This window comes from Felis catus, chromosome D1, assembly GCF_018350175.1.
Source record: "Felis catus isolate Fca126 chromosome D1, F.catus_Fca126_mat1.0, whole genome shotgun sequence".
Lineage (NCBI taxonomy): Eukaryota > Metazoa > Chordata > Mammalia > Carnivora > Felidae > Felis > Felis catus.
The window spans coordinates 72,162,694-72,189,223 of NC_058377.1; the positions used below are offsets into that span (position 1 = coordinate 72,162,694).

At 49.2% G+C, this 26,530-nt stretch overlaps 1 long non-coding RNA gene across 5 annotated transcripts in view; it reads right to left on the bottom strand.

The window, feature by feature from the left end:
- Positions 1 to 22,811, bottom strand: part of LOC111556630 — a 259,841-nt gene extending 237,030 nt beyond the window's left edge. For all 5 annotated transcript variants that reach the window (XR_006586419.1, XR_006586420.1, XR_006586417.1 and 2 more), the window contains exons 1-2: positions 22,617 to 22,811; positions 8,127 to 8,197 (exon numbers count right to left, since the gene is read on the bottom strand). This is a non-coding gene — a long non-coding RNA (uncharacterized LOC111556630). The remainder of the gene's footprint in view (positions 1 to 8,126; positions 8,198 to 22,616) is intronic.
- Positions 22,812 to 26,530: the final 3,719 nt, after the last annotated feature.

Below are 26,530 nucleotides of genomic sequence, written 5' to 3' on the forward strand. Positions count from 1 at the left end.
AAAAATGTTAAGCTTCATAATCCGATAGGGAACCTGGACAGGCTGCAGCTGGTGGCCTGGGTCCTACTTCTGGGAACTGTGGGGAGGGGAGACAGATGGGAGGGGAGGAAGTAGAGGAGGGGAGGGAGGCCTATTGAGCAAGACCAGGGAATGAGGACTCGGGGTGAAGGCAGGGGCCCGGCAGACCCTCCCACAGCACATGGGAAACTTTGGAAATGAACCTCAGACCCCAAAACTGTGAGAGATCCCCCGCTTCCCTGAGCACACCATACCCCTGAACTATGAGGAGTGGGGTCCCAGCCAGAGCAGAGTGGGCCCTGCAACCTCTAGGTCAATGGCCTGTTCACACACCTCTATGAAGAGCAGGGTCACTCTACAGGGCAGGTTGCCTTGTCCCTTGTGGGAAGCTGGGTCTGGAACAGTCCCTGCTCACAGGGCTACAATCACAGGTCAGAGGTCTGCACAGAAGGAGAGAGGACAGGTGACCTCAAGGGGCTACCCCCCTCAGAAAGCCAGAGTTCCATGAGCTTAGGACTCTGATTTCCTAGGAGCAAGTCCACTCCTGAAGGGGACAGGGTGGGGAGGCTCTCTGAGACTCTGAAATATAGCTAGAGCCAATGAAGATTGAAGGAACAAGGTAACATGTCATGACTCATTCATTCATTCATTCATTCATTCATTTGGCGGATATCCATTCAGTGTCTTCTGGTGAGGAAGCCAGCGAGGCACTAATGGTAAGCAGTTGCTGACCCCCCACCTCTGTCTATCCCAGGACGCTGAAACTCCTCAGGTTGGCCTTTGAAACTGTAAATGCCTCAGAGGACCACAGCTCTGGGAGGCCAATAGGTCCTGCCATCATCTCAGGATCCCCAAGGAGGAGCAGCTCCTCCCTCAGGTTGGTCTGGTCAGGGGAGCAGGTGCACCAGGGGACCCAGGGCCAGGCCCCTCAGAGCCTGTGTGCCCACTGCTCTCTTCACTTCCTTCCATAGGGGTGACCATGGCTGGCCCTCCCTGGCCCTGCCAACTACTGGACTCCAGGAACAATTGTGCTAAAACGACAAGAACTGCCACTTGGGTCAGCTTCCAGATGGGTGCCTGGTTGGTGAGCCTTGGCTGACACAGCTCCACTGTAGGGAGCTCCATCCTAGGGGTGGTCGCTCTTTTAGACAGCTCTTCCCATCTCCCCCACCGTCAGACACTAACACAAACTGCCTTTTCAAATCCACGCTATGTTGGAATATCTTTCCATGTACATATTCATTTCATCCTTAGATCTACATATGAGAACAGTTTTATTTGTAGGCTTAAAAAAAACTTTCAGTGATGGTTATCTAAGCGGGGTTTCGTATAAGACGACTCTTCACCTCCTAATTTATGTATTTACATATTGCTTGCATTTCTATAGGATATGCATTACTTTTACAATACAGAACAACATGGACATTTCTAATCTGAAATTAAAAATAAATCAAAGGTCGTTTAAAAAACAAAAGCCCTTCGTGTGGTGGAACAGTGGCATAAACTGAGGGGAAGACCACAGCAGTGGGCATTGGGGGATAGGGTGGGTGTTCAATTCCACACCTGATGTGCCCCGAGGCCATATCCCCCAACACAGGGTGACTCATTCCCAGCCATAGCACCGACTATCCTTATGTGAGCCAGTGAAAGGAAGGGTCTACCCTGGGGGACTGCATGGGCGGGGGGGGGGGTGGCGGCAGGGTCAAAGTCAAGCTAAGAGGGCTAACAGCCATCCCCCACTTGGCACCAGACCATGTTATCTTCAGGAAAGATGAATGTTCACCTGGGCCAGGTATTGTCAGTGTCAACCAGGAGGGAGCCAACTGTGGTTCAGCAGACTCTGAGGGCACCCTCCTCCTCTGCTCACTAGATAGATCCCAAGGCCACCCCTGAGCTGCAGGATGGAGCAGAGGAAAGCCTTCCTTCCATGAGCTCAAAGCTGGAAGGTGCCAAAATTCACAAATGTTAAAAGGAGAAGAAGGAGAAGGAGAAGGAGAAGGAGAAGGAGAAGGAGAAGGAGAAGGAGAAGGAGGAGGAGGAGGAGGAGGAGGAGGAGGAGGAGGAGGAGGAGGGGAAGGGGAAGGGGAAGGGAGGGGAAGGGGAAGGGGAAGGGGAAGGGGAAGGGGAAGGGGAAGGGGAAGGGGAAGGGGGAGGGGAAGGGAGGGGAGGGGAGGGGAGGGGAGGGGAGGGGAGGGGAGGGGAGGGGAGGGGAGGGAAAAGGAAAGAAAAAGGGAAAGGAAAGGAAACAGGACCAGAGTGGGGAAGGTTGGGGAACCTCTTCCCCTAGGACAGATGTGACTTCCAGGGTAAAGGAGGTAAGGACACCTGACTGCAGGTCTTTGGGCAGAAAAGCTGTGTGGAGATGAGAGGAAGCTGAGGCATCTGTGCATTCCAGGCTTACTGTCACTGTCCTTAGGAGAGAAAAAGGAAAAGAAAAGAAAGAAAAAGACCTCTGTGCTTCTCTTTCGAGATGGGCTCTGCACACCGCAGAGGTGCTCATTTGTCACCTTTGAACAGCAACCCCCTCCCCGGCCACCGCCTTCTGTTTTGGGGGAAACCCCCTCTCCAAGTCTGGTTGGAGGCAGAGACCACCTCTTTGTACGGAAGCCAGACCCCCGCCTTCCCAGCCTCCTTGCAGCCAAAGCTCAAGCCCATGACCTCACTCTGGTGACCCAACTCACCCACATCAAACCTGGAATGGAAAGGAAATGATGTAACAAAGCAGATGCATCCTGGAGTCCATTCCAGCGAGGGTGTAGCAGCTACGGCACCAGGTTCTACAAGAACTAGGACTAATGTTCCGAGGCGTCCAGTACCAAGTGCTGGCAGTGACATAGTGCCCACTACAGTGTCAGCACCCTGCAGTGACGGCCACAGAGCTCTCCCCAGACCCATCAGTTCTACAAAGTGACTTTGGTGTTGTTTCTGGCTGGGAGGCCTCTAGGCCAGGAGCCCTGGCCCTTCCAGAGAGTCTCCAAGTTCCCAACACCCTTTAATAAATTGCCATTTTAACCAAATTACCCAGAGCTGTTTTCTGTATTTGTAAGGCAGAAGCCAGGCTTGAATCAGAGGCCTGTGTGTGTTTGGTTTGAGGAGGGACAGGAAGACAGGAGGTTCTCGGGAAGGAACAAACCACCATGGACACGTCGCCCTGTGGAGAACTGAGTAGTGTCCATTGGTTATCAGCATCAATGGGCAAGACCCCTCTCCCCAGCCCTTTCTCTTACACAATAAATAATAAAATTCTTGGGGCGCCTGGGTGGCGCAGTCGGTTAAGCGTCCGACTTCAGCCAGGTCACGATCTCGCGGTCCGTGAGTTCGAGCCCCGCGTCAGGCTCTGGGCTGATGGCTCGGAGCCTGGAGCCTGTTTCCGATTCTGTGTCTCCCTCTCTCTCTGCCCCTCCCCCGTTCATGCTCTGTCTCTCTCTGTCCCAAAAATAAATAAACGTTGAAAAAAAAATTTTTTTTTAATAATAAAATTCTTGACTTCCTGAATTTCATCTGCAGGATGGTAGAGAAGCCCGAAGTTCTGAAGCCCAGGGAAAGCTAGCGTCCCCTTCCCCACAGCAGCCTTTAAGTCCGAGGGGGTCTCCGTGCCACCTTGCTGCACAGCCCAGGGGGGCACGTTTATAGTCCGTTCTATGAAAACAGCGCCTTTACTCCCGGGGACATGATTCCACAGAGCAGGGTGAATGCCGCCCAGAGCTGTGAAGTGCAAGCCAGCGGCCTGGCCATCACGGGGCAGTTGAGAAAAGAGTTCTGAATCCAGGCCATAGAGCACTGGGAGGTACACGCCGGCTGGGAGTGTGAAAGGACTTTTCTATAATCAGAGCATTCCCACCCTCCCAAAGCTTCTTGCCTGCCAGCACCCACATCTCTGCCGCCCACCCCAGATGTCACAGTCCAAGAGACTCCCCTGGCCTGGACACCTACTCCTCGCACACACCCCTTCCCTTAACACCTTCTCCTTCACTGGAATGTCTGCGTGGGAGCCTGTCTTAAGGCCAGCTTGAGAAGGGGGCTGATGGGTGAATGGTGTGTGTGTGCATGCCCGCCCATGCTGGGGAAGCACAAGTACTATCTCCCTGGAGACGGGCTGGACCCCGCGATGCTATCGGCACCTCCTCGCTCTTGCTTTGCTGGCGCCAAGACAAACAGAGCCGCAGAGCCGCCCCCAGGCTGGCCGCCCGAGAAGGCCCACGCCTCTGTCCCACCCTCTTGGGCAGCTACCCATGGAGCCAGGAGCCAGGTATCAGGCTTCAGCTGGCCAGGCTCCCAGCAGCTCCTGCTGGCCCTCGCTGGCCTGCAGCCCAGCCTGCCCACAGGCGCTGGCCGCAGCCTGAGTGTGGGGCCTCGGAGCTCAGCCTACTAGCACCCACCAGCCACCGGCCCCTCCAGCCCCTGGGGTGCTGGCTCGGCAGAGAAGCAGGGCATGTGGATGAGGGTGCCCTGACTCACTGAGTTTCCCCGAGACCTCCAAATTTGCCCCAGGGCCCTTTCCATGAGGCAACAGGAAACCCAAGCGCTCGGGCCAGAAACAGAACATTTTGAACAATTTGAGGGGAAAAAATTATTCAGACCAATTTCAAGACATCTGAGAGCTCAAGGGGAAAATTGCAGCCACCTCTTCAGGCACTATTGTGTGTTCACGCCAAACCCCAAACAGCTTGGACCGAAGCAGCACAAAGGCTCGAGTCCCCACATCCCTCCAGCAGGGAACTGGCCTGATGCCTGGGGGCTCTCGTCCTCTGGGCCACTGGGCACGTTCTCTCCTCCATGACTCCACTTTTCTGGACTCCCATTGTGTGTGGCTGACGCTCACGGTACCACCCACCAACTGGAGCCATCTCCTTGTCCTTTAGAACTCAGCTCAGACACTGCTTCCTCTGTAAAGCTTCCCTGGCCCTCCAAGACATCCTACTGCATGTCCTGACACATTAATTGTGCCACATGCTCCTTGGGACTACTGTTTGCTGAGTCCTTGCAGGTACTGGGCTCTGAAAGGAGAGCTTCGGATAGGTGACCCCATTTAAAGGCACCACCACCTTATGTGTGTCATCACTCATGTCGAAAATGAAGACACTGAGGCTCAGAGAATTTAAGTCGCTTGTCTAAAGTCACAGCTAGTAGGTACTGGAGCTGGGATTTAGAAGCAGGGAGTGGACAGTGTGGAGGCAGAGGCTTTTCCCTGAACCATTTCTCCTATCTCTCTAGGAGCTTCCCAGGGAGGGAGAGGCTAGCTCTGCTGGGGGAGGGGTTAGAGTCAGGAAGCACTGTGGAAACTTCCACAGAGGATCTAGGTAGTAAAGGATGCACAGATGTCCACCAGGTAAATACAAAAAGCCTTCCCAATGGAAAGCACAGTGGGTAAAAAAGCGTAGAAAGGCAAAATGGCATAGGGCCCTGGCTGTGGGTTCCTATATGTGGGGTGTGAGAAGGATATGAGGAATAGTGCTGGAAAGTCGGGCCAGACTCTGGCAGCACAACTGAGCCACAACCCCTTAGAGACACACAGACAGACAGACAGACAGAAAGACACACACACACACACACACACACACACACACACACACACACACACACACACATATATATATCCCACTGGGTCCAGAGTCTCAGTCTCTGTTTTGCAGGTGGGGAAACACCAGGGCTGTGATATAGGAAGGAGGGGGGAATGCTCAGATCTGACTGGAGACCCATCCCTCACCATCCCTCAAGGACCTCTTGGAGCCAGGGCAGGTCAAGGCCAAGGTTAGTCACCATTAATGGCAGTAGGGGTGGGAGCAATGCTGATGAACAGAAGGACACCTCTGGGAGGCATTTAGGAGACATAAGTTTTTAAAAATATATTTTTTGCCCCGTTTCTCTGGCATTTGATCATATTCAATTAGAAAAACTTTTTGTTTACTTTTAAGTTTTTTCCTTTAAAAAAAGGTTATAGATGCTTATAACAAAAAAAAATTGTTTTAAATATAAGTGTATGAAGTAAAAAGGGGAAGTCACATTCTTGTATATCCCCATCTATTTCCCTTCCTAGAGGTCATCCCTGCAATAAACTTGATTCTTCCTGAATTTTTCTAGTGGCACAAACATACCTGGTTATTCACATGTATAGGACTTTTTTTTCTTAATTAAGGGCTACATATATTCTTTGGCAGCATGATCTTTTTTTCACTCAGTAATATATGGTGAATGTCATCATTCACCCAAAAATAAATATTCACTGGGGTCCTACTGCGTGCCAAGCCCAGGGCCAGGAGGCTGACCAGAGCACAGCAGAGCACAGCAGAGCACAGGGAGGTCCGGCTCCTGCCATCAGGGCTTTCACAGACCAACACGAAATAATTACGGACCATGAACAGGGTTGTAACGGGGGCTGCATGAACCAATAAGGGGTGCACTTCAGCCACAGGTAAAGGGAGCCCTCTCTCAAAACATTTAAGCTGAGACTTAAAACACGAGAGACAGAGAAGGTGTCAGAGGAAAGAACCCAGTACCAAGTCATCCCCAGGAGCTCAGGCCCAGGGAGCCCGTGTGAGCAAGGGGAAGTGAGGCAAGTGAGGGGCTGGAAGGGGCAGAGGACTGGGCCTGCAAGGCCCTGCAGGTGGAGGTGATGACTTCTGATCTTGTTCTAAGCATAGCAGGAGGGTTTTAGGCAGAAGGATGATATTACCTGACTTGTGTTTTTAAAAGATCCCTCTGCACATTCTTGCCAACACTTGTTATTTCTTACCTTGTTTATTTTAGCCCTTCTGACAGGTGTGAGGTGATATCTCATCATGGTTTGATTTGCATTTATTTCCCTGATGATGAGTGATGTTGAGCATCTTTTCATGTGTCTGTTGGCTATCTGTCCTCTTTGGAATAATGTCTATTGGGGTCCTCTATTTATTAATCAGATATTTTTTTGGTGTTGACTTTTATAAGTTCTTTATAGTTTGAATATGAACTCCTTATCATATATATCATTTGCAAATGTTTTCTCCCATTCAGAGGTTGCCTTTCTGCTTTGGCCAGTGTCAAAGAAATTATCGCTTATGCTCTCTTCTAGGATTTTTATGGTTTGAGGTCTCATATTTAGGCCTTTTACCCATTTTGAGTTTATTTTTGTATATGGTGTTAGAAAGTAGACCAGTTTCATTTTGTTTATGTAGCTGTCCAGTATTGCAAGCACCACTTACTAAAGAGACTATCCCCAATGTATATGCTTGTCTCCTTTAATGCAGCCTTTTTTACAATAGCCAAGATATGGAAACAACCCAAGGGTCCATCAATAGATGAATGGACAAAGAGGATGTGGGGCGTATGTACACACACACTCACACACACACAATGGAATATTACACAGCCGCTAGAAAAGATGCGATCTTGCCATTTGCAACCACATGGATGAACCTAGAGGGTACTACACTAAGTGAAGTAAGCTGGACTGAGAAAGACAAATACCATATCATTTTACTCATATGGGGAATCTAAAAAGACAAAGGAAATTATTAAACACACAAACAAAAAGCAGAATCAGGCCTTCAAATACAGATAACAAACTGATGGCTGCTAAAGGGAGGGAAGTTGGGGAGGATGGACAAGTGTGTGAAGGGGAGTGGGGGGTATAGGCTTCCAGTTTTGGAATGGATACGTCGTGGGGATAAAAGGCACAGCATAGGAAATATGGTCGATACTGAAATAGCCCTGTATATGGTGACAGATGGTAGCTACACTTGTGGTGAGCATAGACAGCATAACAGAGAGAGATTTTAGCCACTACTTTGTACACCTGAAACTAATGTAACAATGTGTGTCAACTATACTCAAATAAAAAAATTTTTTAACAAAAAATAAAAGATCCTGTTGCCTATTCTTTGGAATCTGGATTACGGGGGATAAGAGTAAAGGCTGGGAGACCAGTTCAAAGGTAGGATAGACAAAGTAACAACCCCCACCCCCAATATGTCCACATCTCATCCCTGTACCTGTGAATTTGTTAGGTTATATGGCAAAGGAGACATAAGGTTGCAGATGGAATTAAGGTTACTAGTCAGCTAATCTTAAAAGAGGGAGACTATTGTGGATTATATGGATGAGTCCCATGTAATCACAAAGATTCTTACCTTACTGTGCAGGCCTTGTGAGGGCAGGGCTGTCTCTTTCACTGTTGTGTCCCCAGCACCCATCAGAATGCCTGGAACATAGTAGTTGCTCAGTAAATATGTGTTGAATGAATTCATTAATTAAATATAAGGGAGAATCTAGGAAGGTCAAGTTTGGGGAAAGACGATGAATTCAAAGGTCAGCACTGTGCCTTCCAAGCGGCTCTGTGGCCCACTATAGCCGTCAGAAAGATCTGGTAGGAGCAATGAACGACACATGGCTGGGGTAGAAAAGATGAGGCCCCTGCAGGGAAGGGCTCCCAGCTGCCCCTGGCCTGTGAGGCAGCACCCAGAGAGTGTGGCAAGCCAGGGTTCCCCAAGGCAGGCGAGGCCGACCGGAGGTGGCTCAGCTGACATTATCCACTAATAGGAGGTCCTTATCACCTGGGATGGAGCCCGGTGCTCTACTTAATTCAGGAGAAAGCTACTCTCCGGGAAACAGGTGCCAATTTGCAGCAATCACAATAAGAAACATCCTCTCTCTGCCTGATGCAAGCCAACAAGGTAATAGGGCATTGTGCAGTGCTGCGAGATCAAAAGATTTTTTTTTCCCAAGCCCAAGGTGGGCACTTAATCCATCTTTGCTCTCTCTCTCTCCCTCCATTACAGCCCTCGAATGCACTATTTACAGGGCCTACATTAGCTGCCTTTTCAGATATTGCGCTTCCTCAAAACCACTTCAGAAGGAAAGTGAATTAGAAATGAATTTGAGACGCTGGCAGCGGCCTTCACCGCCTCCTCCCTGCCCCCAGGCCAGCAAGCAGCAGCTTCCAGCCTGGAGGTGGGAGCCCAGGCACACATGCTCCCTGGGACGCCACCATCCTCCACAGAGGATGCACTGGCTCTGGCCCCTGGGCTGGGGTGGGAGCCATGGAGCTGAGGGAGGGCTGAGCACAAGGTGTGGGAAAGGAGATGAGGCAGGAAATGCCAAGACTGGGCAATGATGGAGGAAGCCAGGCTGAGACAGAGAAGCAAATCTGGGATGTGGCTCCTGGGGAAGGAAGCCATTTTGGACAATCCCTGACCTCTTGAGGGTCTCCTGGGAGGGCTGAAAGCCGGCCTTCTGCATGCAGCTTCCCACTTTTCTTTGCCTGGGCCCCTCCCTGACCTCCAGGGACCCCAGGCACCATTGCTAGGTTCAGGCAGTTGCCCGGGTGGGTGCCATATTTTTAGAGATCCAGGCCCAGCTTCCAGCACCTTCTCCACCCTGCCGCGCCCCCCCTCCCTCCCTCTAGACTCATCTAGCAATGCAACAATCCCTCTCTGATACACAGGCATCTTCCTAGTGTGGCATTCCAGGAAGGGTAAGAGAAGGCAGGAATGCGGGAATTTCTGTCCCCAGAGTGAAAGGAAGTTTCAACATAAAAAGAATGTTTCACCAGAAATCCCCCATGCTGGCTCCTCCTTTCACAGGTAAGAACATTGGTGAACTAAGACTAGGGACCTGACATTTCTGACCCATATCCAAATTCTTTGGCATTTATTTGATGAGTTTAAAATCTAGGTGGTACAACTGGAAAGAAACTTGGACTTCATCTCAGCTGAGGCTCTGGACCTGGAGTTGGGGGCATGGAGAAGAGAAGAGGATCCCAACCCAGCTCCCGCTCCACCTAAATCATCATATTTATTGGGATTTCACCGAGGAGTTTTAAAGTAAATGAACAATTTAACTAGGGAAGAAGCCAACAGCCCCCATCAAGCCAGTGGGCTCTCTCCCCACCACGAGGGAGGCAGACTCTCAAATGGCTTCCAGTGTTCCCTGCCTCCTGGTATCATGCCCTTGTGTAAACCCCCCCTTACAATGTAGGTTGGACCTCATGACTTACTTCCAACAAATAGAATATGGCAAAAGCGATGAGATGTCACTCCAAGTTAAGTTATAAAAAAGGAGATTCTAAGCAACTATGGAAAACAGTATGGCTGTTCCTCAAAAAATGAAAAATAGAAATACCATGTGACCCAGTAATTCTACTTCTGAGTATTTACCAGGAAGAAACAAAAACACTAACTCAAAAAGATATATGTGCCCCTCTATTTATTACAGTATTATTTACAATACTCAACATACAGAAGCAACCTAAGTGTTCACTGAAAGATGAATGGATAAAGAAGATGTGGTATATTCATATGTATACATATACATATGTATACACATGTATATATATATATAGGTATGTATGTATATATAAATACACATATAATAGAATATTACTCAGCCACAAAAAGGAATGAAATCTTACCATTCATGACAACATGGATGAACCTAGAAGGCATTATGCTAAGTGAAATATGCCATATAGAAAAAGACAAATAGCACATGATTTCACTTATATGTGGAATCTAAAAACCAAAACAAATGAACAAACAAAACAAACAACAATAACAATAAACGGAAACAGACTCATAAATACAGAGAACTGGTGGTTGCCAGAGGGGAGAAGGAGGATGAGGAGATAGACAAACACGTGAAGGGGATTAAGAGGTACAATGTTATAAAATAAGTCATGGGGATCAAAGTATGGCATATGGAACAAATTAAGTAATTAATTAATAAAGTTTCCAAAGGTCCTACTTTTGCCTTGCTCATCCTCTCTCACTTACTCTCTCTCCACCCTGTGTCTGAGGTACCATATTGTGAGCTTTCCTGTGCCAAGAGCCCTTCCTGGCAAGGATGTCTCTGGCCAACAACCAGTGGGAACCTAAGGTCTGTCAGCAACCACGTGAGTGAGGTTGGAAGAAATCTTCAACCCCCCACCCCCACCTGGCCTTGAAATGATGGCAACCCCAGCTGGCATGCCAATAGCATCCTTGTGAGAGTCCTTGATCCCTATAAGGACCCAGCTAAACTCTGCCTGCCTGGTTTCCTGACCCACAGGAACTGCATGATAAGAAGTGTTCATTGTTTTAAGCCGCTAAGTTTGTGGAATAATTTGTTACAGTGCTATTAACACCAAGTCCCTTCTGGAAGGCTGCTTTTCATGAGAAGGATGAGCAGAGGCAGCTGTGAGATTGTCACACTCTAGTACTGGACCAAAGTAGGGAGGTCTAGGCACCATTATTGGCCCTGCCACTGACCCCACTCTATGGCCTCAGGCAAGATCCTCACCATTTGTGGGCCTTAATTTCCCCAGCTGTAACCATACCACTGGAGAGGACTCTGTGGCATCTCTAACTGCCTGTGAGTCAAGAACCGGGGAAGGGAAGTGCAGCCTGAGGCCCTGGCCGTCAGAAGAGGAAGGGGGTAAAGCGAAGATGCCTCACCACCCAGCAATACCCTTTCTGCTCTTTTTTCCTGACCTCCTCCAGCTCCTGTCCCCTCAAGGACCCAGCTGGGACCCAACTCAGCCACCCTCAAGGAGAGTACCCCTCAGGGGGCCTAGGTGCCACAAGGAGGCTCCAGAGACAAACATCCACTCCCTTCTTTTCCCAGAGACCCCAGCAGCATTACAGGCCTCCTGCAAAGCAACAGGAATGCTCTGGGCCTCTGGCTCTGTACCCCAGGTGGGGGATGGGTGCCCTTCTCACCACACCAGGCCTGGGATGGTCCCTAAGGTCCTACTTCCCCCCCCCCCCCCCTTGAGCAGCAGGAAAGCCTGGGAAAAGCCAGGCAGCTCCAAAGCTCCTGGGGGATTAAAAACAAGCCCAAATAAGGGTCCATTTCTACAACATTCCTTCAGGCTGCAAGGGAATGCCAGACCAGGGCAGCCTCACCACAGGGGCCTCTTCCCACAGGGCCAGCCCAGGCCTGGAAGGGCTGCCTAGTGGCCGGCCCCTCTGCAGCAGGGCTGGCAGGGCTGCTCCGAGCAAATCTGTCCTCTTTGAGTCTGTTTTTCCTCTCATGGGCCTAGGGCAGGGGCTCCTGGGGAGCCAGGACCAGTCGGGGTCCCTCAGAGGTTCCCAGACCCTGACAGGCTACATCAGTAGGTTCTCTGATCACCCCAAAGGGTGCCCTGGCTGATTCAGCCATCCTGTGATTTCTCTCATGAGCTATCCAAACCTCCTAAACCAGGGTTTCAACCTCAGCACTACCCACACTTGGGGCTGGAAAATTCTGTTATCAGGGGCTGTCCTGTGCATTCGAAAATGTTTAGGAAACATCCTTGGCTTCCACCCACTAGATGTCAGTAGCACAACCCCACCCCCACCCATTATAACAACCAAAAACGTAGCCAGACATGCCACCTATCACCCCCAGTTGAGAACCACTGTCCTAAATGGATTTAAAGGCCTTTTGCTAGTCCTGGCTGCAGGGCTGTGGCAACAGGAAGGCAGGTGGCAGACAAGAAGGAAATCCCACTGGACACATGACCACAAAGCCCTAACACACACTCTCTCTCCCTCGCTCTCTCTTACTCATACACACACAAGGGTCATCAGAGCTGATAACCTATCCTTCCTAACACTTGAGAGGTCAGTATTAGTGTGAACCTCAGGGGGCTAAGGGGCTTGTCCAAGGCCACCCAGCTCAGCTGGGGCTCCAGCCCAGGTCTGTGGGCCTCCAAACCCACACTCTATGCCTGTTCCCTTCACCATTCTACATGATAGACTGATCTTCTCTCACTGGTCACACTTCTTCATGGGGCGCACCACCCACCCCCATGCCAGGGTGCCAGGTACCCGCACTCCCCGGCTCAGGCTGGGTTTCCTGAGCCTCCTCCACTGACTTTCACCTTCCAGTTGCTGAACTGCCCTGATCGAGGGCGATCGATTTGCATACTGTATCGATCTCAAGGACTGTGTAATATGTTTGACTTGTGGCACTTTGCATAATTTTCTGATTAAGTTACTTATTTAACCTATTGACCTTTTCTCTTAATTAGAGTATCTGGGTACCGCAAATGTTGAGTAGTAATCAAGTCGTGCATTTCTCTGAGTGGAATGCACGTCCTCGCTGCTTCCCTGCTTCTTTGTGACTCTTTGCTTTCTCTGCAGTGGCTTGTGTTGAGCCAGCTGGTCCCCCACTTTCGCCGAAGGGAGTGAGAGGGATGCATGTGGGGCCAGGTCCTCTCCGGCCTCTACTGTGCAAAAGGTTCTCAGAACCTAGGAAAGGGCCAAGACGGGACAGCATTGGCTGAAATGAGTGTTCACAGCTGAGTGATGGAGACAGGGGCGTGGGGCAGAGGTTTGGTCACGGTTATTTGTTAGCTATTGTGTGTGACAAAACACCTCCAAAGGTAGTAGCCTGGAACAACACCCATTTGGTATTTCTTAGGAATCTGTAGGTTGGTTAGACAGTTCTGAGGATCTGGACCAGGCTCCAGTGAGTCAAGGATATGGCAGAGAGACCTGCCCACATTGGGAGAAGCAAAGAATTGGGACAGGTGAGACTTCCCTGTCCACTGTAGAGGAAGAGGTGTCCCCCACCCTGAGCACCTGTCCCCTTGGTCCTCCACCCTGAGCACCCACACGAAACTCCAAAGCCAAAAGTCATGAGCTTGGAGCCCAGGGAAGTGAGGGTTGAGAGTATAGTATACTACCACCTCTTGTCTTCACATCTATTTCTTGGAGGGTCTGAACTAAGACCCCCTTTTGAGGGTTCATAAAAATCTTCCTGCCCTTCCGGTCACACGGAGGTGGGGGGAAGACTGAGAGCAGCTGTCCAAGCCCTGTGTGGCTCTGACCACCACCCTCTCCCCTCTGTGGCCACATCTTTTCCACTCTTCCCTCACTGGCCCCGGGAACTCCAATAAGGTTCCAGACCCCCAGGGCTCTACTACAGAATGGACATAGGACCTTCTCAACCCCCAAACCTGTCCAAAAGGGCAGACAGAGTTAACCCCAGGGAAGACTCAAGGCCATTTTTCAGAGACCCCCCCATCAGCATCTACATATGCCCTCTCCCCTCTGTGGGGGACACTGCCAGTTGTTCACCAAAATCCACCCTCTCTTCCTCCCACAGTAAGAGCTTTTATTTTTGTTTTATAGCTTTGAGATTCTTGGCATACAACAAACTGCACACATTTAAAGTGCACAATTTGATGAGTTTGACACATGTATATACCCATGCCTGAAACCATAACCACAGTCAAGGCAGTGATCGTGTATCACTCCAAAAGATGTTCTATGCCCTTTTGTAGGCCCTTCCTTGCTCCTCCTCATCCCCAGGCAGTGAAAGATCTGTCACTACAGATTAGATTGTGTTTTCTAAAAATTTATGTAAGTGGAATCATAAGTATTTACTTTTTCGTCTGACTTCTTTCACTCAGTATAACTGCTTTGAGATTCATCCACGTTGCTGCATGTACAAATGGTTCATTACTTTTTATTGGTAAATAGCATTCCATTGCATGGATGTACCACAGTCTGTTTATCTGTTCACTTCTTGATGGATCACTTCAACTGTTTCCATCTGGAACTAATACAAATATTACAAATAAGGTTGCTACATTCACATTATCAGTCTTTGAGTACACACACTCTCTTGGGTAAATATGCAGAAGTGGATTACTTGGATCATACAGCAGATGTATGTTTAACCATCTAATAAACTGCCAAGCTATTTTCTGAAGTGATTGTATGTTTTACGATCCCACAAGTGGTGTGTGAGAATTCCTCATCAACACAGTCTGATAAGTCCTTTTTATTTTAGCAGTTCTAGTGGGAGTTTAGTAGCACCTCATTATGGTTTTAATTTGCATTTCTCTACTGATTAGTGAGCATATATTTTTTAATGTGAAATTTATTGTCAAATTGGTTTCCATACAACACCCAGTGCTCATCCCAACAGGTGCCCTCCTCAAAACCCATCACCCACCCTCCCCTCCCTCCCATCCCCCATAAACCCTCAGTTTGTTCTCAGTTTTTAAGTCTCTTATGGTTTGGCTCCCTCCCTCCCTAACTTTTTTTTTTTTCCTCCCCCTCCCCCATGGGTTCCTGTTAAGTTTCTCAGGATCCACATAAGAGTGAAACCATATGGTATCTGTCTTTCTCTCTATGGCTTATTTCACTTAGCATCACACTCTCCAGTTCCATCCACGTTGCTACAAAAGGCCATATTTCACTCTTTCTCATTGCCACGTAGTATTCCATTGTGTACATAAACCACAACTTCTTTATCCATTCATCAGCTGATGGACCTTTAGGCTCTTTCCATGATTTGGCTATTGTTGAAAGTGCTGCTATAAACACTGGGGTACAAGTTAGTGAGCATATTTTTATGTGCTTATTGCCATCTGTGTATCCTTTTTAAACTGGGAACAGGACTGATCAACTGCAGACTGTCTTCCAGCCTCCCTTGAGGCTAAGTGTAGTCACATGATTAACAGAATGTGAGAAAAATTCATTTTTTTGAGTTTCACTGATGCTTCTTTAAAAGAAAAGTACCTGCCTTCAATACATACATTGTCATTAGTCTGCTTTTGCTGCAATAATACTTTATAAAACCACCCACAAACTCAGAGGCAAACAAACATGCATATTATTTACTTCTTGCTCACAGGCTCAGAGCAGCTGCTCTGTTCCCAACCAGGGGACAAGCTCCAGAGACAACAGCTACCATGGGTAGGTTCTGCTCATGCCTGAGGTCACAGGCTCCCAAAAAATCAAACAGAAACTGAGGAAGCTTCTTAAGGCCTAAACTTGGAACTGGGGGGAGGAAGTCTACTGCCCCCCATGAAGGCAGATCAAAAAGAAGGGAAATTTTGTGAACAATCTAATCTCCCAGGGTGCTCTTGCCTTTCCCACAAGCCAGGACACGGTGTACCTGTGCCCACACCTGACTGTGCAGTGAGGTAACTATGGTGTGGGTGATGGAGCAACAGGATGGAGGGCACCCAGGTCCCTGGGAGTCCTTGTGGAACAGAACTGCCTGCACACTGCCCAGGACTGTTATGCGAGAACGGAATCACTTCCAGCTTCTTTCTTTATGACACCTGCATTTTTAACCCTCTTTGTTTCCCCAACCCAGACTTTCCCCTAACATATGCTCCAGCATTTCCTTTTCCAGCACAAGGAAATTTGTTTTTGTTTTGCTTTGCTTTAATCTCTTCTCAGGTGGGGGAAAAAAATTACCCAGCAAGCATTCTTTCATGTCTAGCAGCCCAGAAGAGGGAAGGTCCCGGGGTCAAAATGCAGAAGTAAATACTTCACATTACCACCCTGCCACATGAGCTACTCTGCTGGGTGTTTCCAAGAATTCTGTGAACTGACTAGTCAGGTTCAGAACACCGCCTTGCCCGCTCCCCAGCCCAGTATGTTCACCTTCCTCTCACACGGAGCTCCTGGCTCTGGTTCTGCCTCCAGTTCCCCCTTCCCTAGGCCTGTGGCTGGTCTCACAGAGCCAGGTGCCAGACCTGGCCCTGGAATCCGTGCCTCCCTCTAACTGGCAGCGCCTCCACCTAGCCCTGCTCCACTCAACAAACACTGAGTAACAGGCTCTGGCATCTCCTGAGGCTCCACGCTCATTAGCATGCTGGGAGGTAAGCGCAGGCAACCAGGAAGAATTTACCCTCAGCAACAGGCTTCTCACATAGAAGCCAAACACAGCCCAGCAGGTGTCGAGTGCAGAGGTGGGGGCCTCCAAATGCCTCTGAGTATGTTCCTTCTCCCGCTCTGCAGAGCCAGCCTCTTCCTCTCTTGACTCTATCTCCCGCAGCACTAGCCCTGTTTCTGTGCCCCTTTGCAGGCACAGTTGTCAGGCTGCTCTCCGGTGGGGCGGGGGGGCGTGGTTCCTGAGACCCGGAACACTGCCCCGGCCTCATCTACCACTTCTCCCTGCACATACTCTCTAGCCACCAGCAACGCCACCCAACACCAAGAGAGCCCCAATCTCACAGCCTGTTCTCTCTGCCCTCAAAGCTCTCACCCTCATCTCTGCCTGGCAACCTCCTTCCCATCCCAGGTCCTGGTTAAATGACAGCTCCTACAGGAAGCCTGTCCCTTGGCCCCCTCACAACAGTGGCGGCTTCCTCCTCTGGCTTCCAGTGAGCCTTAAGCATCTCTGCTCTGGTTCCAGCCCCTCTGCACCACTGTGAGATATTTATCTATTTCCTCTCACCCATCACTCTGTGCCTGCTTTGAGGGAAGGGTCGAGGTCTTTTTTATATTTGGGTCTCCAGCACCCGGCCTAGTGCCAAACAAATGACAAGTGTTGAGTCAGTATTTGCTGGTGACTGGAGGAATGAGCAAAAGGAGACAAGTGAAGAAATAAATAGCCAGTTAGAGGGAAGTCTGTTTGGGTGCACTTTTCCCTTTCCAGCACTTATCACCGTTCAAATATGCATTATATATTTATTTACTATCTCCTCTTCCACTCTCCTGGGAGCTCCATGAAGACTCAGCTTGCATCAGTTTTATTCACAGCTATGTCCTCAGTACCCAGTTCAGAGCCCGGATTTTAGGAGGTACACAGCAAATATTTGTTGGAGAAATGGAAAAATTGGGCGAATATTGAAAGGGAGGACCAATAGATGTGTGAGGGGGGAGCAGGGTAAAGGCAAGAAAGATGCAGTCAGTTCTGTAATCTAGAGAGACCAGGCCAATTCTTCTCGCAGACAGACTGCTCTTTTCTTGCAGGGAAACCCCCCCCCCCAAATTCAGTCTTTTGGCTTTACAAAGGCAAGGCCCCCAGGATTCATCTAATAAAGTGGGTTAAGGAAATCCAGCATTTTTACCAAAAACATTTCTTTACAAAATAATTATTAAGAATCTGCCCCGTGGACAAAGACATACCTCCATACTTGGTTCTCTAATGTTAAAAGTGGCAGGTTTTTCCACTGGTTCTGTTTTGTTATTCCTGATGAGTGGGAGGTAGAGGTTTCATGGTCTTAGGTCCAGGGAAGGGAATGAGTGGAGAGAAGACCCTGGGCTGGGTGGAAACGGCAGCCCCCCTCCTCAGGCCCTGCCCACGATGGCTGGCCACCAGCACCAGGGAGAAAGAGGCAGGGAAAGGGCTTCTGAGGATGAGCTGTACATAGCAGGCCATGTGAATTCTGACGTAGGAGGTCTAGTTTTAAATTTTCTCTGTGTGCCACACTTTCCTTAGAATATCTTCGATGTAATCCATTCCCCCACAACGACTGATGTCAGTGGGGCCTCAGAGAGTAGGGAAGGCTGCTGTGCCTATGCCTGGGGCCAACTGCTGTGGGGGCAGGAGAGGGATCTGGAGAAGCAAGGATGGCTGGGAAGCATGAGGGGACAAGCCCGCAAGTGCAGCTCACACGAGGGGATGACAAGCAACAACCACCACAAGTATACACTCCCCAGAGAGCCTCTGGGAAATTCAGGTAGGGCGGAGATCTCCTTTCCTCTTCCTAGAATAGTAAGGGAAAGAATGACTGTAAGAGCCCGAGAAGAACAGATTATTAATGGATGGATGGATGGATAGATGGATGGGAGAATGGGAGGTGGATGGGTGGGGGGGGTGTGGACGGATGGCTATGTGGATGGATAGATGGGTGGATCGGGGAGATGCAGGGATAGGAGAAGAGACAGACGAGGTGGTGGATGGGCAGAAACATGGATGGATAACTGGCCACTATCTCCCCACCTACAGTTAGGTAAGCCCAAACACAGTGACTGGCCACTTGGATGTCTGAATTATAAAGGAAACGGGTGAACGTACTGCCCATCTGGGACTTCCTTCACTGCTTAAAGTCCTAAAAAACAAGCCTATCTCTTGTGCTTCCTGGCAACCCTTGTCCCATGCTGATGCATGGATGTGCCTCAAACAGCTCAAGGGAAGAAAGCTCCTAGTTAAAATATTCAACTGCAGAGCTAAGAATGCACGCTGATTAGCCGAGTGCGTCCCAGGCCCAGCTACTCCACTCCACAGCAGCAGCCTGATTAGAGAAGGAGGCAGTTCAATCAGCACAGACTTCAGCATGCACGCAGGGCCCGAGCACAGCTACCTCTCCGCAGGCTGGCCCTCCTGAGTGCACAGGGCAGGCAGAGGGATGTGGCTGTGGCTGTTGCTGACCTTCAGGAAGTCAGCACTGACCCTGGTCTCCTGCCCATCTCTCTAGGACCTGTTAGCACCTCACAGCCAGTCAGGCTGAGGCTCCCTACTGATGACCCACCATTTAATCATTTAATCATCACAGTAGCTGATTTTGTTACTATTCCCATTTTATAGATGAGGAGACTGAGGCTCAGTGAAGTCAGGTAGGCTGTAGAATTCTAATTCAATCCCAGGTCCTCAGTGCCTGGATAATGCTGCCCCTACTGCAGGAATCTGACAGTAAAGGAGCCCCGTCAGGGGTCTACAGAGACTTCTTCCATCCAGAAGGGCTGGCCAGGTAGGATGAGATTCATCAGAGAGCCACTCCTTTTGTGGACCCATTTTGCTTCCCAAAGTGCCAGTCTCCACAGACCTCCATACACAGACCCACCTGCAGCTTTCAGACCCCCAGACCACGAAAAATGGCCCTTCACCCTGGCCTCGCAGCCCTGCCCTCTTCCTGCAGCCCTTACACCCAGGCCCAGGGACCTGGCCTCCTGCTTGCCCTGAGCTGGTATCGCTGGCTCTGGGGGCCCCCACCCATCCCAACCCCTCTTCTTTGTCAGAGCTCCCTGCTCCCCTGCCTGCCCAGGCCCACAAGTTCCTCCTCAGTCCTCCCGGCATCCCCCTTCCTGTCCTGCCTCTCACTGTCCCTAGCCTGCATCACTCCTGTGGCCCAGCCATACCCAAATGCTATAGAAGTCACCCAGGCTGCTCCCACGGCAACAGTGCCATTCACTTCCCTCTTCTGCCTCCTCCTCAGCCACCAAGGAAATGTCAACTCCTCTCTCCTGCCTCAACTTGGGTGTCAGTTTCTTGATGGAGCCTTTTAAGCTGCTCTCCTCCTCCTGTCCCAAGACTCAAATAACCACTCTCTCCTTCGAGTCCTCCTGGGATTCCCCTCTCCTTAGAGGCTCAATAATACTTGAGTGTTCTTTTCTCCTCTCGTGTTTGGCTATTCTGTCAGTCTGTCAGATTTTGAAGGTAGAATCTCTCTTCCCCTTTATTTCTCCAGCACCCAGCTCAGCGTAAGGGCTTAATAATGCTTGACCAATCACCCAATGATTGTCAGAACCAAACCATACCTGTCCAGCCTAGCAAACTGCCTGGCACACTGCAGTTGATTAATAGGTGAATCTGGAGGGTGGATGGGGACTGGGGAAGAGTCAAATGTTCAGCAGAGGTTCAAATTTTTGCAGAGTGGACACGAGACTTGAATCCCCCCAGAGTGAGACATCTTGAGAGCCTCCTCTCCCCCACCAATGAGCTGCAATAGGTCCAACATAGTTTGGCAAGAGCTTCTGGGGTCTTGTCCTGTTGAACTCGCACTGCTTCTACTTGTCTCCAGGCGTAACAGACAATGAATTGTGGCCATAAGGTCAATCAGATGAGACCTGATGACCGAAGTGCATCATAGGGCTAGGAAGAGAGATTATTAAGCAGTAGAATGAAAGCTCTGTTCCCTGCGTATTTGGCCAACTACGAATTGCTCCAAGGCACACATTCTGGGATCCTCCATACATCAAACCAGTTCACAGGTCCAAAGCCAAGGCCAACGGATGACAAAGTTACCCCATACCCAGCACAAACTCCCCAGTGAGTTTGTTTTCTAGAAACAGAGACTAATTTGATCCATTCGCGTGTGCATCCCCTGCCCTTTGACAGGCAGAGAATCACGAGAGCTACAGTTTTCTCAGTTTCTTCTTGAGCCACAGCAGTAGAGCAAGAACATGGCTATAGATGCGGCAAAACATTCAGTGCTAATTCTCTAAGTTATTTGTATGTCATCTTATTTCCCATAAAATAAAGATGAGAAATGTTTTTAGTGAACCCAGAGGATAAGACTATCATTGGGTTACTCTGAATCTCTCTCTCTCTCTCTCTCTCTCTCATTTTTAGGTGTAAAACATTAAGTTCCATTAGGAAATGTCCTCCTCTCCTTCCCTCCCTTTGTCCTTCCTCCTAAGATCCAGGTACTCTTGAGAAAACATGTTACACCCTGAAACTAAGCTTTGACCATTAGGGTGTAAAGCAGAAGGGTAACAACTTCCTTAAACCTTTTTTAAAAGATAGCTGGGATGCCCTTTCTCTTCATTCGCTCCTTCCTCTGTCCTCGGCCTGGAATGCAGATATGTTGTCCAGAGCTCTAGCTGTCACCTTGGATCATTCAAATGAGAACCACATTCTAGGGACGGAGAAGCATGAACTGGTAGGAGCTTAAAGGAGCAGAAAATTTTATGAACAAATGTCTTTCTTACCTCTAAACTTTGTACGTGAGAGTGAAATAACAATTTCTCTTCCTTTCTAGGTTTTTTAAGTTACCGCTTGTTTGGGTCCCTGTCATTTTGCAGCAGGACCCCACACAGGGTCCCATTCCTGCCCACTAATCTCAGTTGGCATCATCTCCAGCAGCCCTCAAATGGAACATGGTCAGATTCTCCATCCTCTCCTCCTCTCCCAATAGGCTCCATGGTTTTTATGCATATTGCTCCACAACTACCTCCGTAGCCTTTGAAGACCAAAGGAATGTACATATAAAGTATAACCTTCATCGAGCCAAAAATGTGTGTTATAAACAACCTAAGTATTGAATATGGCAAAAGTAATTAACTCACTCATAGGACAATGGGTGATTTTTACGCCCTCCTTTTTCTATATGTTCTTGTTTCCTTCAATGAGCACTTATTACTCTTAATAATTGAAAATAACCTGGTGATTTAAAATACTAAAAAATAGGGGCACCTGGGTGGTGCAGTCGGTTAAGTGTCGGACTTCAGCCAGGTCACGATCTCACGGTCCGTGAGTTCGAGCCCCGCGTCAGGCTCTGGGCTGATGGCTCAGAGCCTGGAGCCTGTTTCCGATTCTGTGTCTCCCTCTCTCTCTGCCCCTCCCCCGTTCATGCTCTGTCTCTCTCTGTCCCAAAAATAAATAAACGTTGAAAAAAAATTTTAAATAATAAAAAATAAATAAATAATAATAAATAATAAGAAAAAATAACCTGGTACAGCCCAAATTAAAAAAAAAAAAAAACAAACATAGAAATCCCTCTGCGGACACCTCAAAAGTCCAGAGGATAACTGGGATTGCCAGAATGGGCAAAGAAAGGACGCCCCTCTTAAGGGGTCCTTTTAATGTGGATGCCCCTCTTAATGTGCCATGTGTGCAAGGCATATTTGGTCAGTCACCAGGCTAAGTGACTTGCATATGCTATCTCTAGTCCTCATAAACCCCAAATGCAGGTATCCTCTCCATGTCGTAGATGGGTAAACAGGAAGCTCAGAAAAATTCAATTATTTTCCCCCAAGTCACACAGCCGATGGAGCATAGCTGTAATTTGAATCCCGGTCTCCCCAGTGACAAAGCTTGCACTATTTTACTATATGAAGCTATTTCATTTACCTGGATTTTGGAGTAATTGGACCTACATCATCATCCCTATTAACAGGCAAGGCTCTAGCTGTTGGTTATAAATGAAAGAAACTCCAACCCAAATTAGAGTAAGAAAAGGGAGCTACCTGGCTCAGGAAACTGACAAGTCTGAGAGTAGTTTCAGCTGCAGCTTCACGGGAGCTCACACCGTATCAGCACGGCTCGTTTTTCTCAGTCGTTTGGCCTCTTTTTAGACCTCAGGGTAGCAACCCGGGAAACCGCTCTAACTTACGAGCACCCGGGGTTTGCGAAGAGAAAAAGCAGGCATCTTTGTCCCAGAATTCTCCGCAAAAACCTTTTCTCATTGGTTCTGGGCGAGTCACGTGCCCACCCCTGCCCCAATCACCGTGGCCTCAAGAGCGCTGCCGGTGGGGTTACGTCCCCTTAAAAACAGCTGAAAGCTGAAGAGATACTTCCCGAAGCGAATTCCGCGGATCCACGGAAGAAAGGTGCTAGGATGTCGGGGGCGCAACAGCAGCGTCCCCCGAGTTCCCAGAGCGTGCACTGCGCCTCCAGTGCCCTCAGCCTTGGCCACCGTGGGAACCACTTCTCTATGTAAACACTCGACACAAAGCCGCCCCACCACTGACAAGTGCCCAGCCCGTGGAAAAATGGCTTCTGTAGGACCCACTTATTCCTTTCCCAAATGGATTTTGTTCTTCTTGAAATCCTTTAATGAGGAGCAAACAGGCATCACACATATATCTGGATGTGGATTCAGGGCCAGAGGCATTTGATGATTTATTAATTGACCCACCAAATCTAGTGCGTCTCTATGGGCCAGTGCTAACAGGCCATTTCATTCATTACTCCGCAAAGTTTGACTCCATGAAGCTGATCAGTTCAAGTCAACAAGCATTTATTAAGCACCAACTATGTCAGAGACCCTTGGGCTGGAAATGCAGAGACGGAGATGACCCAGATCATGTTCACAGCCTAGTGGCTGGGACAGGCCTGTAAGCGAATGTTTTCAGTGTTGTGCAGAAAATTTTGTGTTGGTTTCCTAGGGCTGCTGTAGCAAACTAGCACAAACTGGATGGCTTAAAACAACAAAAATGTATTCTCTTACAGTTCTGGAGGCCAGAAGTCTGAAATCCAGATGTTGGCAGGGTTGATTCCTTCTGGAAGCTCCAAGGAAGGAACCATTCCATGTCTGTCTCCTATCTTCTGGTGATTGCTGGAAATTGTTGGCATTCCTCGGCTTTTAGGCACATCCAAGACACAGGGTCATCCCCTCTCTGTACGTGTTAAGTCTCCCCCTGCCTTTTCTCTTATAAGAACAGCTGTCATTGGATTTAGACCAGATGATATTTAAACCAGAATGCTATCACCGCACGACCCTAGCAATTTCATCTGCCAGGACTCTTTTTCTAAATAAGGCCACATTCATAGGTTTCAGGTGGGCATATCCTTTGGGGGTCACCATCCCATTCACAATAGTCACTGTGCAGGGTACAGAGAAGTCTCAGAGAAGGGAGTGGTTTTCTGTCCCTTCTGCCTTCTGTGATGGCAGTGTTGTCCTCACAGAAGAGGGCATGGTTGAGCTCTCCGAGAGGAGAACAGGAGTTTATAAAGGAATATTCCAGGAAGCAGCAGATGATGAAGTAAAGCCAGGAGGATAAGCCATCACCTTCAGGACACTAACAGCAGTGTGGCATGGCTGGGACATGGAAGGGAGATTGATGGAAAATGAGGCTGGAGAGAACAGTGGAACCAGGCTTGAGAGCCTTGCCAAGGAACCTAGACTTGATCCTATGGGCAACATGAATCCACCAAAGAAGGAACCAGTTTATTCTGTGTGAGTGAGTACTCAGTTTAACTTTTCTTATGGCTGTTTGCATTTCCTTTGCAGTCTTGGAAAATAGTAAATTGTGAGCTACTTAATGGCAAGATTCACATTTGATTTACCTTTGCACAATGCTCATGTCAAACACATAGTATGTCCTCGGCAACTATGTTCTATTTAATGAATGATCTGAAAAGGTGATTACTAAGGGCAGGTGGCCTCCAGCTCTCGCCCACGAGAGGCAGTGTGGGAATGAAGCACAGAATTCATGTTTGTGAGACTGTGTCCAAATTGCAGTTCTGCCACTTGTGAGCTCTGTGACCTCAGGCAACCTCTTCACTTTCTGCTTCTCAGTTTGCTTCTCTGAACGATAGAAATAATCATCACCGTCATAAACACCACAGGTTAATGTCTGAACCTCAGGCAGTGTGTGGCCTGCCATATGCAGTCTCCAATAAACAGGAGTTGGATCTGAGGAGGCTAAAGTGCCGAAGGAGTAGGGGCCCAGAGCTAGGCTGGCTGTGTTAGCATCTTCAGCAGCTTGGAGGCCAGAGGCTCAGGGGGACGCCAATGACGCATCTGGCATTAGAGCAGCTGCTGGCTGTGGCGGCATCAGGGATGATGCTTCCGTGACAAGTCACGGAGCTGCCTCCACAGCTGCTCACACACTGTGTGGTTGTCCCTCTTAGGGAAGTAGGGGTTTCTCATCCCCAAAGCTGGAAGGTGGAGGCAGGTGGGCTCCAGAAAGGCCATGCTGGAACCCTGTCCCGACACAAAGGACTTTGAGGCCTTCCTCCCTGACCCAGGTCTACCAGGCCTGCCTTTCAGCTCTCAGCTCCCATCACCCACCCTGGGAGTCCCAGGGATAGAGGTTACATGGTGCTTTGTGCTCCACTGCCTTTTCTAGGGCGGGGTTCTGGCTCTGAGTCCACGATCATGCTTTCCCTCTCTCATTTGGGGGTCCCCACAGTGGCATCCCTGACCACATCCACCTTCCACCTCCCTGTGCCATTTGAGCATCAGATTAACACCACCCTCTTCTCCCTGGCATCAGCTCACTCAGAGCTACAGTGCCTGAGGCAAACTAGGATGATCAGAATATGTCTCTGGAGGATTTGATTTGGGACACTGAGTCTATTAGCTGTAGGGTCAGGCTACAGGACTCTAGCATCCATTGGCAGTGGAGCTCACACCAGAGGCAGCTACAAGCCCCAGATATGGGAGGTATAAACAAGTGGACCTTCAGAGAAGGGAATGAAGCCCAAGCACGAAACAGATGAGAGAAAGTAGCTAGGGAGGGGCCGTGGGATCTTGCACCCAGCTGTCCTTTGTGAAAAACCTTCCTTGTATCGGAACTAGATTGGGTGGGTTTCAGTTTTGTGCAACTTGAAAATCCTTTCCAGCAATGTGCATCCCCTCCGGGTAGACCTGACTCTGTCTAAAAGGACTGACTCGAGTTTTTCATTCCTGTGCCCATGCCCAGCTCTGTGCACTCAGTGCCAACACAGGATGATAAGAGGTGACATGTCCTAAGCACCTCCTATGTGCTGAGCACACTCCAACTGTTAATTCTTTAAAATTTCATAGCAGTGCTTTGAGGAAGTAGTAATTTATGTCAATTTTCTGATGAGGAGCTTGAAGTACACACAGAGATGTTAAGCGATTGTGCCGAGGTGGCCCAGCATTAAATAGAGGGGTCGGCCTCAGATTGCAGAGGCCACGCTTATAACCCCAGGCCATACTGGTCTGGGACACAGGAGTCAATAAGCCTGGTTTCTGTCCCCGAGTCCAGTGATGAGATGGTAGAGCAGGAAGTTCTTGATGACCATTGAGATAAGCAGAGAAGGGACATGCAGGAGGTACTGTGAGTCACACAAAAAGGAGCCACCAACTCCCGGGACAGTCAGAGAAGTCTTCACTGAAGGGTTGCCATTGAGCTGGACCTTAAAGGAGGTACAGGGCCTCATCAAGGTAGAAGTGAAGGAGAAATCATCATAGACAGAGGGAACAGACACAAAGGTGTGCAAGGACGAACGCCTGGTGTGCCTTTCCCAGCCCATGCCGCCCTCATTCTCTTCTGAAACGCTATTGCACTGACTGGGGATGCCCACAGGCTAATCAAATGCCCAAGCGACAGGAGCTGTGCTGGTCTCCTCTGTATCTACAGAGACACATTTATGTGGCTGCTCTCTGCCTCTTTAAACCAAGTGTCCC